General features: G+C 31.9%; 2 long non-coding RNA genes across 2 annotated transcripts; both read left to right on the forward strand.

Annotated features, from left to right (window-relative positions):
- The first annotated feature begins 12020 nt into the window (after positions 1-12020).
- Positions 12021-12345, forward strand: LOC126914850 (uncharacterized). Its single transcript, XR_007709868.1, has 2 exons — positions 12021-12112; positions 12191-12345. It is a non-coding gene; the product is annotated as an uncharacterized LOC126914850 (long non-coding RNA).
- A 75-nt stretch (positions 12346-12420) lies between these two features.
- LOC126914929 (uncharacterized) lies at positions 12421-14732 on the forward strand. The gene is made up of 2 exons (XR_007709949.1): positions 12421-12501; positions 14620-14732. It is a non-coding gene; the product is annotated as an uncharacterized LOC126914929 (long non-coding RNA).
- Positions 14733-15548: the final 816 nt, after the last annotated feature.

Here is a 15548-nt window from a genome sequence, read left to right on the forward strand (position 1 = left end):
TTGTATCGTTCTAACACGTTATAGATTTTATTAAAGAGGAACGTTTACTCGATAGAAGACTCAGATTCATGAAATAAGACACCGGTTTTCCCTGACGCCACTTTACGATATAAATAATTAAACTTTTTCTCCCTCGTATATGGAAAGCTTAAAATACTTTTCCTGTATTATCTATGCCAAATCTCCTGTCAATTTCGTTACTAAAATAAATGTTACAGTTATCAGCAATAATCGCTTGCACTCGACTATACGTTTCTTTAATTAAAAATTTATCAAAGCGAAGTCTTCGATTCTTTAAATTCTGCAAAATTTGATAAAAACGCGCAATGACTCGAAACTTCCGACGAGTAATGTACGCGAAAGACTCTGTATACTCGTTAGGTCGTTCCTCAAACGAGAAACAGATCGAACTGTTCGCGTTCGAGTCAAACGTAAAGGGAAAAGATTAAATTTCCTAACTTTCCGTCGATAGGATCTTCATCGACGTTTATGACGGTTGACTTCTCTTAATTAGCGAAGCTTCAAGCTTTCGATATTTCCAAGTTTCAATAATTCTCATTCTCCGTTCGCCTTTCAATGACCGTTATTAGCGTGAGCGTGTGTCAATAATCAAAGCGAACGATGCTCTTTTGAACCTTCCTTTCCTCTTCCATTCGTCTTCCTTTTCAGAACGGAATAATGGCTAGATCTACTTTACTCGTTGCGCTGATTTAACGAGTGCGTGTTTATTCTCTCTTTATTCTTCGTCTGCTTCTGCCCTCGCGTCTGTTGAACATCGATTCGATTGCTGAACTCGACTGTGTGATTCTCCTATCAGGAACGACATTTGCGTCGGAATATACATGTTACGGTCGTTCTTTAAAATTCTTCTAAATTAAAAGTTCCTTAAAACTCTCCTAGCTGCAAAGTTCTTCTCCTGAAAGAGTCGCGGTAAACGTGGATATCTGACGTTACGCGTTCGTTAACGAGCATCTCTTATGTCAAATATTACAAAGCAACGATTTACCCAAAATATAGAAATATCTTCCGAAATAGCGGACTCATCGTTAGATTATTAGATCGCGGATGTTCGTGCATTTGTGGGAATTTTAAAAATGCAAAAGTCCATGAAACGTTTAGGAAACGTAGAGGATGAAATAAATCTCTATCCGTTTCGGTTTATTCAGTCGTATTCGTGAAAGTAGCAAACTGCACGAACATACGTATATTATTATTATTATATCTTGTTTTTGCGAAAAGCATTTCTCTTGCAAGCATTTGCCTTTTATATTTCTTACTTTTGGCGTTCCGCGTACTTATAGGAAATTGCAGCTTAATCGTTGCAATAAAACTTATCGCTTTCTATTTTCCGTTTCTGCACATCTTCGTAAATTTATCGTATTAGCGACGTGAAGTATAACGGACGATTGATCGTAAATTGAAATCACAAATTCCCCATCGACCATTTCAAAACAGACTGCCGCAGTTGCATGTTTTATAGGGGTGAATAGCCGCAGAGAAATCGATTCCAGTTCTACAAGGGACAAGTGTTATTGCTTTCATTTGAGCGCTCTGCCTAAGTATATTGTTCGTGGATTTACTGCAACAATGTTTGGGATTCTAAATTGCAACCTCCCAAGAGAAAACTTCGAAATGCTCTAAATATCGTATCGGCTACTTTCACGTAATGATATATTTGTTTTTTGACAAATAAATAAAGAAAAGAAAAGAAGAGTAAAATACACATCGAGAGTATTTTACCTGGAATACGTATTCAAGGATTATTTGCAGATTTTTCAGACCAAAGATACTTTTGTAAAGTGTATAATCATTTATCTGGAAAGTATTAAAAGTACTTCGTTTCTAGTAGGATTATATAATATCAATATCGTATTTAGGAAGTTGTGAAATTGCGAACTTATTAATAGGAAACACCATATAGATACAGAGAATGAAATTACTGATCGATACGGAGGATATTAATTCATTTAATATCTTGGCGATAGCAGATGATCGCTTTGCAATTAATCAGTACTCTGCAATTTATAATTGGATATAATGCAGTTAATTATTTAAATCAATTGTTACGTGTATAAAGATTGATAGCAGGTATTTATAACTTTTCTGCGATTTTCACATTAAGCATGATGAAGCAGTTGAATGATTAATTGATTCTCTTTAACATAGCCATGAGGGAGACGAATTTTTTTAAAAAGAAATATTCTCTTACCAACTACCGTCGGCAAAATACCGAGCGTAGGATTAAACTGTTAGTTGTGAAAACTATTAATATTAAATTAACGTTCGTTGGAACGATATTCGTTGGAATTATATTTTCAAAGTCTCATCTTTATGTATACTACCTGAAGTATAATATTTCTGCAAATAGTGAAATATAAAATAGTGAAATGACGATGTTACAGTAAAAATTGTTTTATCGTACAAAATTGAATATCTTTGTGTATTTGCTACGATATAATTATTAAAAAGAAGAAGAAACTTTCGATCATGAGAAAGATGGAATATAATGAAATATATTCAGACATTGAATAAAAATTTTTATTTTCATTTCGGAGGATGGAACGAACACGAAATATGCAGCAAATTTTGCGAATATTTCAAAATGAAGGAACTGCGCAAATATAAATATTTGCAAGTTAATTGCACTTAATATGGAACACCTGACTTTAAAAGCTTCCCAAAAACAGAAACATGCTTTTCTTTTCAATTGCTTTCGAGAAATTAATAAGTCCTTTCTGTGTCGCTTTATAAATTCTTTTAACATCGATATTACGTTTTTTCCTAATATTAAATTCTAACAATTTCTTACAATTTTTCAGCTGAAAGTTGTATTAAAATAATTTTGGCAACTGCTGAAAATTGTTGAAATTGTTGCACCAAGAGCGTAATTTCTGGGAAAAAAGGGTCGATGAGAACTCAAATCCTTCCGGGACTGTTTTACTCGCTCTATTAAACAAACATGTTTAATGATAAATCATGCAAAAAGTAATATTTTTTACGTTCATTATTTAACACGACTCTCAGAAAAATTTTATAGGCTGTCAAACGTAACAATCAACTGCATTCGATCAACATGCTTTCATTTTTAAGGAAATATTTCATTTATTATTTGCGTTATTACTTTAATAAACGTTTGCTATACCGTTAACGTTCATATCTATAAACCAACGTTTACTTACAGCTTTACCCTTACATAACGTCAATTTTCGAAAGAATTACGGATTTTTATTATACAATATATTAATCTTAGTTATTATAACGTTAAGTTATTAGCAAAATTACAAGATTGAAGTTACCAGAAGAAAAAAAGCGAGGTGTTCGTTTCCTCTTTTACAAATATAGAAGAGGAAGGTTGCTTAAGAATGATTAAAACGTAAAATGAAATTCTAATTAAATAAACGCCGTATTACCATTTTTCTACTATAGTTTCGAGTAAATTCCGCGCACTAATCGTATTTCTCTACGGCACAATAATAACATTCTGTTAATCAGTCTTTGAAATGTCACCGCAAATGTTCCATGTGCAACGTGACGTGTATTCCGTGATAATTTTCTTAAACTATATGAAGTTAACGTTTATAACATTCTATAAAGTAATAAGCAAACTAAATGAATAGCCTTCATCACGCTGTATATCCTGTTTGCATATTTAATATTAATATCAAAGCTTCCATGCAAAAAGATGTTGTATTTTGCAAGCGTATTTTATTACCGAGTGCATAATAATTCATTAACAATCCCCACGATTTATCGTCACAGTACGAAAGTACGTTCAATAATTTACATTCTGTTTTTAAACAGCCTGTTGTAGCTATACTTTGTTTTCACGTATTTCAAGTAAACATATCATCGATAAATACACCAGTACAAACGCTATTATATCGATGCAAACGTTAAAACATTTTCATCATGGTGAAATGTATTTGGTACATCAATTTTAGCGAATTCAATTAATGTATGACGAATGTTAAGCATTTACTTTGATTCGTTGAGTTTTAAGAATGAAATTAATTAAAATTTCCTTCAATCAAGGTAGATGTAATTTTAACAGAAAATTCCATTAAATTTCTATAAGTGTTTCTGTAGTATCGGAAAAAGGATAGGATTAGGATGATTTAGATTTGTAAAATTCTCCTAATACTATTTATTAAGATAAATAAAAATAACAGAGATTAAATGGACAGAGAACGATAAATGTTCAAATTGAACTAAAACACAAAAGTCTTATTCCGTTCAAATCACTCTCGCAACTCTATAACTAACAACTCGATCTCTCTACAACGCTAGCAACTCTACAACTCTCGTCTTCGGCATCTGCACTCGCACGCTCTCGCTTCTCAACTCATACTGCACGCCTTTTGAATTCGTTCTCGCTGGCGTCTCAACTAACACTACCCTTAGCGTCTCTTTGTCTTTTCTCGTCCCATCGAACACGTGTCCCGAAACCCCGTGGCCAGAGTCACGCAGGATCTTTCCACAAAACTGTCCACTTGAAAGGACCGACGACACATTGATGTACTCGACGGCGCCACGGCTCTCGCCACTTTGTATACGGTTCGGCCGATATCTTGGGCCTTTTGCCCACGATACTACATTTCTAATGGTTACTCTTATCCCTATAGATAAAAATTAAAAAGCAAACTATCCTATAAAAATTAACAGATAAGATTATTTTTTCCTGTTAATTTCTATGCCATAATTGCCTCTTCGATTCCCTATTTCTCTACGATTTATTCGTCTCGTACACAATTTTAACGTAATATTTGTAACAACAGACAGAGATACTTAGTTAGATTTAACACGATTCTTTTTTTTCGCTTTTGTTAACAAATTATTCGCAGACCGCAGCTCCTCCTTCGATAAATTTTAATTCTCATTACGTGTACGTACATAAAACGTAGCGAGTACGAAACAATCACAGAATAACGTGATCTTCGATGAGATGCGATGTTTTAATAAGTTCTGATAATAGATGCATCATTAAATATGTAATTGGAAATGGTTGTTAATCGCGAGCATTAAATAATAATGTAATTTGAAAATAAATTAAATTCGATATATTTATACCGAATATATTAAAGACGTTTTAACATCGACATATTCAACATTTACTACTATTTTCCAGGCACAATATCTTCTTGTCGTTACGTATTTGAAACCTCCATAATATCTGAATTTATTTTAGCGGACACAGCAGTATGTAAAAGTTACATTAATAAAAAAAAAAAAAAAAAAAACAACAAATCGCGATTATCTTCGTTAACTTACAAGATACGTATTATTAAATATCCAAAGAACAATTCTAAACAATTTTGCAGAAATAACATTCCAAACAAATATAATACTTATTAATTGATATATTAAATTCGTCGGATGCAATTTTTTAATCGCACATGAAACAAACGTATATTTCTCATTTCGTTGAATTGTTTTCTACATTTAAATTATTCCTGGATAGATGAGAATTATACGAAACTCTCGAAATAAGGAAATAAGCAAAATAAAAAGAAAAAAAGAAGAAAAAAGAGAAGAAACTGGTAGATTTCACTTATCGTTAAACTTATATTCTTAAACCAAGTTAAACTTAGTTCGCCATCTTCGTGATATCACGCAATTCAACAAACTGTCAGATGCAAATACAACGTTAACATAGAATTGTAACGATAAAAGTTATATTCGAAGTTATGGTAATCTCATCTGCTATGACTCATCATTGTGCAACTGTAACTTATATCATTAACAAATCTGTATTTTCAGCCACGTTTCTAACTATAATCGTACATTCCATGTACATAAGTAATGTCCACATTGAGGAACGTATAACGCTTAGTTAATAAATTCGAAACCACATCGTTCGCGTGTAGTCCACGTGACCTATATTTGAATTGTGTTAAAATGGCAATTTGTAAATTTTATACGTCATATCGAAGGGATTAAGGATATTGAAGGAGAATACATAAATATTCGAGTCGCGTACATAAGTCTTAATATTACGAGCATAAATCTCCAAAATCTTCCGAATCTCCGTCGTATCTCAGCCACGTGAAATTATTTTTCATAATCTTAGTACGTTATTGATCTACGATATAGTAAAAGTTCTATACAATAAGTAATAAGCTTTATACAATAGCTCGTGGTTGATAACTCCGCTAAAGACGTTAAATACAATTTATGGCAACAAAATTTTATCCTATTTTAACAGTTCGTGGAAATAAAAATCGACGGACTTATGCAACCTCCAGTTGGCGAACAAATTAACGCAAGTTCCCAACGAATGAAACGCGAATAATGAAATTACACGAATACCGAGGAACGAACTTTAAAATTCCTCGTATCGATCGAATCGACTGTTATTCATTGAATTTCCCAGGATCGCTAAAATAGGCTAAATCTCACGGGCCAAGGAATTTCCGACGATATGAAGGAATTAGGTAACGTTGTCGGAGAAGAGTGCGCGAATGTAATACAATACCTTGGAAAAGTAAAACGTTTCTTTTAATAATGTAAATGGGCTGAAAAATATTGCGGCAGAAGCGAGCAATTACTGATTCTACGTGAAAAACCGAGTGGAAAATGTGGAATAAAATTTGTAAAAATTTCAGTACACCGGTTAAATCCTCAATTTCGATCCTCGGATGAAAAAAAATTAATTGTAATAAATCATACCAGGTGTTTTTCCTATCTTTCTTATTTTTCACGTAGAATCACACTCTGTGTTTCTATTCGATCTATTGGCCAAAATCTATAAAATTCACGTGGCGATCAACGTATCGATGCATTCTGTCAATTAAAAAAAGAAGATATAGCTTAACGTAGAATAACCTTTTTTATTGCGATAGTGATGGAAATTTCATTATCGAGATTAATCGTGGCCTTGTTGAAAGTCTGATCGGCGCTATAACGAAAGAGTAGTTAGGCGAGCGGAATCACGGCGTGGAATGGAAAAGCGTGAGAAAGTAGTCTCATAATGTAATTAATGATCGAGGAATCGAAATTCTGTCGTATTTTACAGCGAGGATAAGAACTACTCAAGCGACAATCGAATGTCACTTAAGCGCTCTGGAGATGGAATCAATTAGTACTTGAGTGGCGTTAATTCTTGCGCGAAGATCAATTCTCGCAAACTATTCGAAAAATAAGGATTAAAAGGTTTTTACATAGGGAAGCGTAGGATTGAAGCTTAGGATTTAATTTTGACGCGAATAAATGAAAGTTTAAGAATCGAGATTTAATTGAAATAAAAGTAGGATCGTTAAATTAAAAAACGTGAATAATTCTCAATTTTTGTCGCATATGAAGTATAGACACAAGTCTTTCAAATAATAAAATATTTAACCAACGTTAAATATTTAACTATAACGTGAAAGTAATATAAATGTAAATGAATATCGAACATTCTGAATTATAACACCAATTAATCGCATGCTAATTAATATTTACGAATCATAAGCGAAACACGATGGAAAATCGAAATTCGATATATATATTTCGAACCGTAAAAATAAGATCAGTAGAATGAACATGAGTTGGTGTACACTAGTTTTTTATTAAATGAAAAATAATTGATACGAATAGTAATAATAATAGAATATTTCTTAATTAACTTTTTCATTAATAGATATTATGTTTACATATATACAAATAAATATAATTTTCTACAAATAATATATATGTTATCAATTTAGGATATGAGTATAAAATTTCTCACCATGTCACAAATTTTCCCGAACGTTATTTTTCGCATTTGAACTTGCAGTTGGATACTACGACTATATTTCTTATATTTGTTTACAAGTTTAATAAAACTATTTTACGCTATGGCTTCGCTTGTTACTTACGGCTTCTTCAAACCAAGCGATTAAGAGATGGAATAAAGCTGAAATTACGTGATATAATATGCGCGTATACTTCGTGTGCCTGACATTACGAGCATCACACTACTTACAAAGGAGATTTTACCTTGTATAAATCATACTTTTACTTTAGCAGCATGATAAATTTTATCCGATTACTTGAAAGCTGTTTGTATTCCGAGTTATTAAGCATCGTTATAACAACGAATGGTGTTGATAATTCTCTAATTTATTTAAATTTCCAAATTAACATAAAGTGTTACGTAATTATTTTATAAATGTCTTAAAACGTTATGAATATTAGTTTATATGAAATCTTCCCTTAGAGAACGTGGGCGGATGAATATTAAACTTTGATGGAACGCATCTAACGATGAAATATTACATATCTATGAAATTCATCTAAATGATTAAATATCAGATATCTATGGTATTCATCAAACGATTAAATATCAAATAATATAAAAAAAATATAAAATAACAGTTAGCAACATTTCGATATTATGGATTAATTGAATTAACTTTTAAATCGAAACACAAACGTGTTAACTACAACCTGCGGATTAAAGCGATTACAACTTTTTCCTTTTTTTTTACTTTTTTTTTTTTGATAGGAAAACTTCAACCAATACTTTTGTGTAAGCCTGTGAGGTAAGCCTCGACTTCTAAACTAACTTCGTAAGCTATAGAACTAAAAGAGCATAATCGTAATGTGATACGAATAGTCGGAAGAAATTTAACATTTATTTAAAAACTATATATATTTATTTAAAAACCGCTATATTACAAAGTCTTTAACTATATTTTTATGAATCTGTATAATTTTTTAGAATTTTAAAAGGATACATATATATATGCAAGATCCCTAGATTTCATGTAGGATAGGGATTCTTTTTGTTTCGCGGGTAGCACGACAGGCTGTGTTTCACGGACAGACCGATCTTCCCTTGTTTTACGGACGACCATTTTAAGAAGCACGTTTTTCCCGAACGGACGGATAGAGAGTTACATTAGAGACAAACAAGGTTACGGAATAGTTATTTAAGATTTTAAAGACTGAAGAAGAAAGATCGGTAGCTCAGGACGTTGAAAATCGATTCTCAATTTTCAGGTAAACATTGTACTAAAGACTTGTTATTTCCCGTTTATATAATTATTGTTATTTATTGTTATAAACGCATATTAATTGTCGTTTATTTTTGTATTTTATTATTTACTTCATAATAAAAACTCGATTTTCAGACTACAGAATCGATCCCTGAATTATCACCAAATTACCATCTTACAAATCGATTTTCACTACGCCATGCCGTTAGAAGTGAAGCTACGTATCGCCGTGAACGAGAACGCAAGAGGGAGAAAATAGAATGCATAAGAATCCATAAGAAAACCAGAAGATGAAGTATGTGATGTCTTTCCTCCAGAATATCAAGCAAGAGATCATCGTCCGCGGTTATTCAGTTTATCGATAGTGAAGAAAGCCGCAAACAACTTAACCAAGGTAAGCCATTACAGAAACATTGCACTCACGATGGATGACGCAACGGCAGCGTCATACATCGGTACAAGTTTAAACTTCGTGTTTCGAGATATTTACTTAGAAGAATCGGAGATCATCCCCACAAGGAAAATAAAGACCGAAATCGAAAAGCCCAATCTTCAAACAGAAACATTATTAGAAATCTTCCAGAAACAAAACATGCATGAGAGAGAAGGCACAGACTTTGTCATAAAACAATTTGATGGAACGCAAAAAGCCACAGATTGGAGTATGAAATATTCATATTTCACATACGCATCCCTTCCATACTCTAATATGAGTATGAAACCGAATACGAAATCCAAACTGATGAAAAAAGGATCAAGAATTTGAAGAAATATCTGGGAAAAACAGCATCAGAATGGTACCAGACAAATCTGTCAAAGGATGAAGAATACAACTGGGAAAATTGGAAGGTGGCAGTTCAAAAAGCTTCTGGCAATAAAGGTTGGTCTGCAGTACGATACGCTTATAACTTTAAATACATTTCAGGTTCATTCACTGAATATGCCATAAAAAAGGAATGATTAATATTGGAAGTAAGGAGGAAGACTTCTGAAGAGACAGGGATAAATCTAATTGTTATTGGATTACCCATACACATTCAAGATAAAATCGATAAAGAAACAGTACAATCAACAAATGGCTTAATCGGATTCTTGGGGCAATATCAGACGAAGGGAAGAAAAACACAAGGGAGTAACGCAAGATTGGACAGAAAGCCAGAGCCACTGCCCAAGAAACAACCTTGTATGATTTATGAAGCACTGAATTTCCCAGGTCGATTTCACCCAATAACAACTCACCAAAGAAATACATGCACATACTCATCGATCATTTTTCAAGGGCTGTTTTTATGTCCACATCGAAAACACAACACACAGAAGATATCATAAAACTTATAGACTCGACAGGAGAAACTGATTGCATAAAAATTATCCTTGCAGACCGATACCCAGTAATGACATCCAAAGAAATTCAAGAGTATACGAGGAAAAGGAACATTAAATTAATTTTCACCTCGACAGACTGCCCATCCTCCAATGGACTGAACAAAAGGGTAAATCAAACATTAGTAAACAGGATCAGATGTAATTCAGACAAAAATAAGAGAAACTGGACAAAAATCACAGAAGAAAGCGTAGAAGAAAACAATAACACCAGACACAGTGTAACGGGGTTTGCCCCAAATCATTTACTGAATGGAAAAATGATTGAAATCGTCCCTAAGGAAATAATGGAGAATAAGATAAACCTAAAAAGAGACAGAGAAGAAGCATTCAAAAACTCAACAAGAAATTTCGAAATTAACAAACAAAAATACGATAAAAAAAGAAGAGAACACGAATTTAAAATCGGTGATATGGTCTACACCCATAATGGAAAAAAAATGAATAGAAATAAGCTGGAAGAAATTAGGAAAGGACCTTTCATAATTCTAAGAAGGATTTCAAACTCCATATATGAAGTGGATAACGGTAATCGGGGATCTGAAGGGAATCTGTTCCACTCCCCATTCGAGGGGCGGTATAAACTCCCTAGAGTTCATGTAGGATAGGGATTCTTTTTGTTTTACGGGTAGCACGACAGGCTGTGTTTCACGGACAGACCTTCTTTTGTTTTATGGACGACCATTTTAAGAAGCAAATTTTTCGCGAACGGACGGACAGAGAGTTACATTAGAGACAGACAAGGTTACAGAATAGTTATTTAAAATTTTAAAGACTGAAGAAGAAAGATCGGTAGCTCAGGACGTTGAAAATCGATTCTCGATTTTCAGGTAAACATTGTACTAAAGACTTTTTATTTCCCGTTTATATAATTATTATTTATTGTTATAGACGCATATTAATTGTTGTTTATTTTTGTATTTTATCATTTACTCCATAATAAAAACTCGATTTTCAGACTACAGAATAGATCCCTGAATTATCCCCGGATTACGATCTTATATATATGTACATATTTGTATATTTATATATATATATACAAATATATATATATATATATATATATAGAGAGAGAGAGAGAGAGAGAGAGAGAATGTTACAAGGAAGTAATCTAAAACTTCGTAAATTTGTAGTACATGTTTAATGAGAGAAGTATAAAATATCTGATAAGCGTAGATCCAAAAATTAATCCTATTTATTTGATATACCGTACTTTTTATTTAACATTTAAATCGAACGTTTAAATCGAACCCTCGATAGAATAGATAGAATAAACGTGTCCAATAAAATAATCTCCTCCATCATCTGATTTGAATTCAACGAATTTTTTTTATGAATACACATAGAGAGAAATCTACCTATTGTGGACACACGTACAAATCAATAAATAATGCATGTCGTGCAATATCGGCTACAGAAGGAAAAAATAGAGAATTATGTGTTATCCATAGATGGCAGTTATACAGTGACTACGAAAGGTATTTAAATAATATGAATATAAATACATGATACATGTATTAAACTTGGTATTATTTAATGGTACTTTCATACGATTATAAGGATTTGATTTGAAATATAAAAGCTGATAGGAAAACGGTTCATTGGAAAATATGGACACGCGCAAATATTTTCTCGTGCCCGCAGTATATTAAAACAGAAAGTCAAATATTTGTTATGAATGGCGAAGGATATTTTTCTCTTCTTCTTGACCCAGCAATTGGATTTCATCAATATTATATAACGTTGATTAAAATTTCCTTTTCTCTCGAGTGAGTACTATAAGATCACAAAATGACATAGATCTTTTCTTTGCAACTTGCTGAATATAAAACTGCGTCCTTTTACAGGCAACCATGTATATTCCAAGCGTGATGAAGGGATTAGATCATCGTATCGTAAATTATGCTTACTTCCAACCCCAAAGGCAGACTTTCTATGTGCTTGTCTCTTTGCTTCGAGGGCCAGCGAACTCTTCACTCTATATGACAGAAACAGCCTAGAATCCAGGGGGAAATTTGAAAGTCAATCAAGGAAAGAACTGCAAGGTGGACAGAGCAAGGTCTCGTAGAAATGTATGTGAGATTCGTTTCTCGCAAATTACGAGATACGGAAACGTTTAAAGTCATCTACAGGCGGAAATCTGTTCAAGACAGTCGCGGTAATATTTCGACGTTATATTTCATACGTTAAGCCAGCTATTATTTAAATATGTTCTTTGAAATTAAGTAAAATCAAAGTAGCTGAAAAAGTACAGCTGATAAAATTACGTTCAAAACGTGAATGAACAATAATTTTTACTTTCGTTACGCTATTGTTATCGATTATCCATTATTTCTTATGGCAAGAAATGGGAACGTGCTTAATTTACGATAAAAACGAGAAACAATACGTAAAATATTTTTCACGATAAATTATTTTCCTATTGTTTGAAATAATTTTACGCTTCCGCGATATAAGTGGCGAATGTAATTGAACAAGAATCATTTTTGATAAATGTAACAGATATATACCGTATATATATGCAAAATATATTATAACGTTTTAATTCATAAAGTTACGTAAAATTATTGGAAATCTATGTACGTAGGTATGTTTAAATATTTCATTCATGTTTTTATTCCATTGAATTGCAAGTTATATAAAATCATTTCATTAATAGTATAGTTCAATGATATAAGAATTGCGAATTAAGAATATTGTTTATTAGTGATATAAATAATTAAATTAGTAATAATGTATACTTAACAAGTTCTTGTATTTTGTTATTAAGGTAGAGTTAAATGGTTAAAGAATTAAAATTATTTCGCTCTTCTTTCAAAATTATTTCAATCTCAATCTCATGTTTTAGAAGGGAAAACTATAATTTTTGTTCTTAAAACATATCATCCCCTAATAGTCTGCGTTCGAATCATGATTATTCTAAAAACCACTATGATTGTGTTATTGAAACAACGTCATCAACTAGTTTCTTAAAGTACGTAGATGCTATTGAAACAAACTACGTACATGCATAGTAAGTTTATATGAATATTAAACATAAGAAACTTCGTTTGACTTGATTTGGCTGAAATCAGCTTGTCGAAGTGCATCATAGAAATAAGTCACGTCGATAAAAGTTGTAGCGCAATATCTATTAGACTGTCATTAAAGTCATCGTTGGTACATTAATAGATGGTATCATACAGTTAAACGACATGTCATAATATTCTTTCATCTAAACCATAGTAGCAACAGACTGTTTCCTACAGACTAGAGGTATTTCATGGGACGATCATATAAATTCTTAAATAAAATAATGTATAATACACATACGTACATACATGAACCAAGTCTGTAAGCATAATCTATAGACTATAATAAATACGTGAAACATTTTGAATTCTGTATTAGATTTGAAGAAATCTCGAATAAATCAAAAGATATTAAATACTACAAAACTGTGAGCATTATTAAGGATTAGGATGTGATTTTTTGAAAGATATAAATATAATTTATGAATAGTTTCAAAGATGAAGGTGAAAGAAATCTGTAACAAGAATTAGTCCCTTAAGGAAACGTTAATTACTTTGTTACTGTAGAAACACTTGTGGATTCTTCGTTATAAAACTAACAATTATCTTTTATCTAAAGGATATGTTATAATACAAAGATCCTTAAAATTATTCGATGGAATATCCTATTGATATTAATGCTGATTACCTACTTTTTAACCTATCATTTACAAAGAACAGTTTATTTATCGAAGCTATAAACTTTTTTGCCCGCTTCAGAGCTTTCATCGACGATTTATGACGTACATGGTGCAATAATGCCTAATGCGATTCTCTTTAATATCCCATATTGCATACATTCTCGTACCGATTACACAAATTGTTTGAATTCAAGAAACATGCGATCACTATACCGGTATAAATTTGTTATTTACTTGATCTGAAATATCCTTTCAAGTTTGAAGTAAAATTGAAATTCTTTCAAATAATCTTTGACTTAAAGATGTTATTTATAGTTTCGCGTTTATCGATATTGATTCCCTAAATTTAACTGATTTTAGATGTATATTTATTTTACGATTTAAGCATTACATGTTAGTTTAAGTATCATTTACATACCAGCTACTTGAAATCCATTTAATTTCATGTAACTTAACTAATTACAGAACAAGGTTTAACTTTTACGTTAACTAAGCTCAAAATGTCCATGAAGCATGATTTGTTTCTGGAAAGTCATTTAACTATTTTAACTAACGAAATGTATAACGAAAATTATCGATTTTCAGAACTTTATAATATAATGGAATCGTTTTACATATTTGCGGACAAACAACACAACACAGTTTTCGTTTATGAATACGAAATAAAAAATTTAAATAAAAATTATATTAATCCTTTCGGTGCGAGTTGTTTTTTAACATCGATGGTACGTATAAAGCAGTAAAGCATGTGCGTGACCTGAATACATTTCCGGTCTTTTTATAACGATTGTGAAGAAATAATGTAAAACTATAACTTCAAAACTATAACGTATGTTTCCAGATAAAGAAAATAATCATAGACTTCGCTGGATGCATAAGCATTCATAGACAACATCAATGGAATTTTTTCTGATGAATATGTACTTCTCCTGTAGGAAAGTATGAGATGACTCGTTTGTTTGTAAGAAATGTTCAAGAGCAGTCATGAAATCATTTACGGATTTCACTACGTTTTACATATTCGAAACCTTCCATCTTTGCATTTCTTTTCTGTCTCCCCTTTCTCGTGAATACTTAAATACATGATTTTTTCAAAACTTCACAAAAATAATCGTAAGAATCTGTTCTATTTTTTCTCGTATATTTCCTTGTTTGGAAAAAGGAATAATTTATGACTTGTAATTTGTAAAATTACGCTAATAATATCAGTTTACTTGTACAAGATGGCCACCATACACATATTTGTCACATTAGAAAATATAGACCTAACCAAACAGGAATATTACACATTACAAGTTAACGTACATATATATGTAGTATCTATTTACAAGTATCGCAGATTACCTCTTGAAAAGTAAGAAAACATAAAGACTAAAGTAAAGTTGTAAATCTAAACTACAGTTCAAGTTATACAAGGCATGCAAAGCTTCTCTTGAAACGCTAGGTGCGTACTTCGATATACAATATAAAGAAACATAGCCCGCGAGAAAAGCTATATAGTACATACCATACAG

The sequence above is a fragment of the Bombus affinis genome, chromosome 3 (assembly GCF_024516045.1).
Source record: "Bombus affinis isolate iyBomAffi1 chromosome 3, iyBomAffi1.2, whole genome shotgun sequence".
NCBI classification, from domain to species: Eukaryota; Metazoa; Arthropoda; class Insecta; order Hymenoptera; family Apidae; genus Bombus; species Bombus affinis.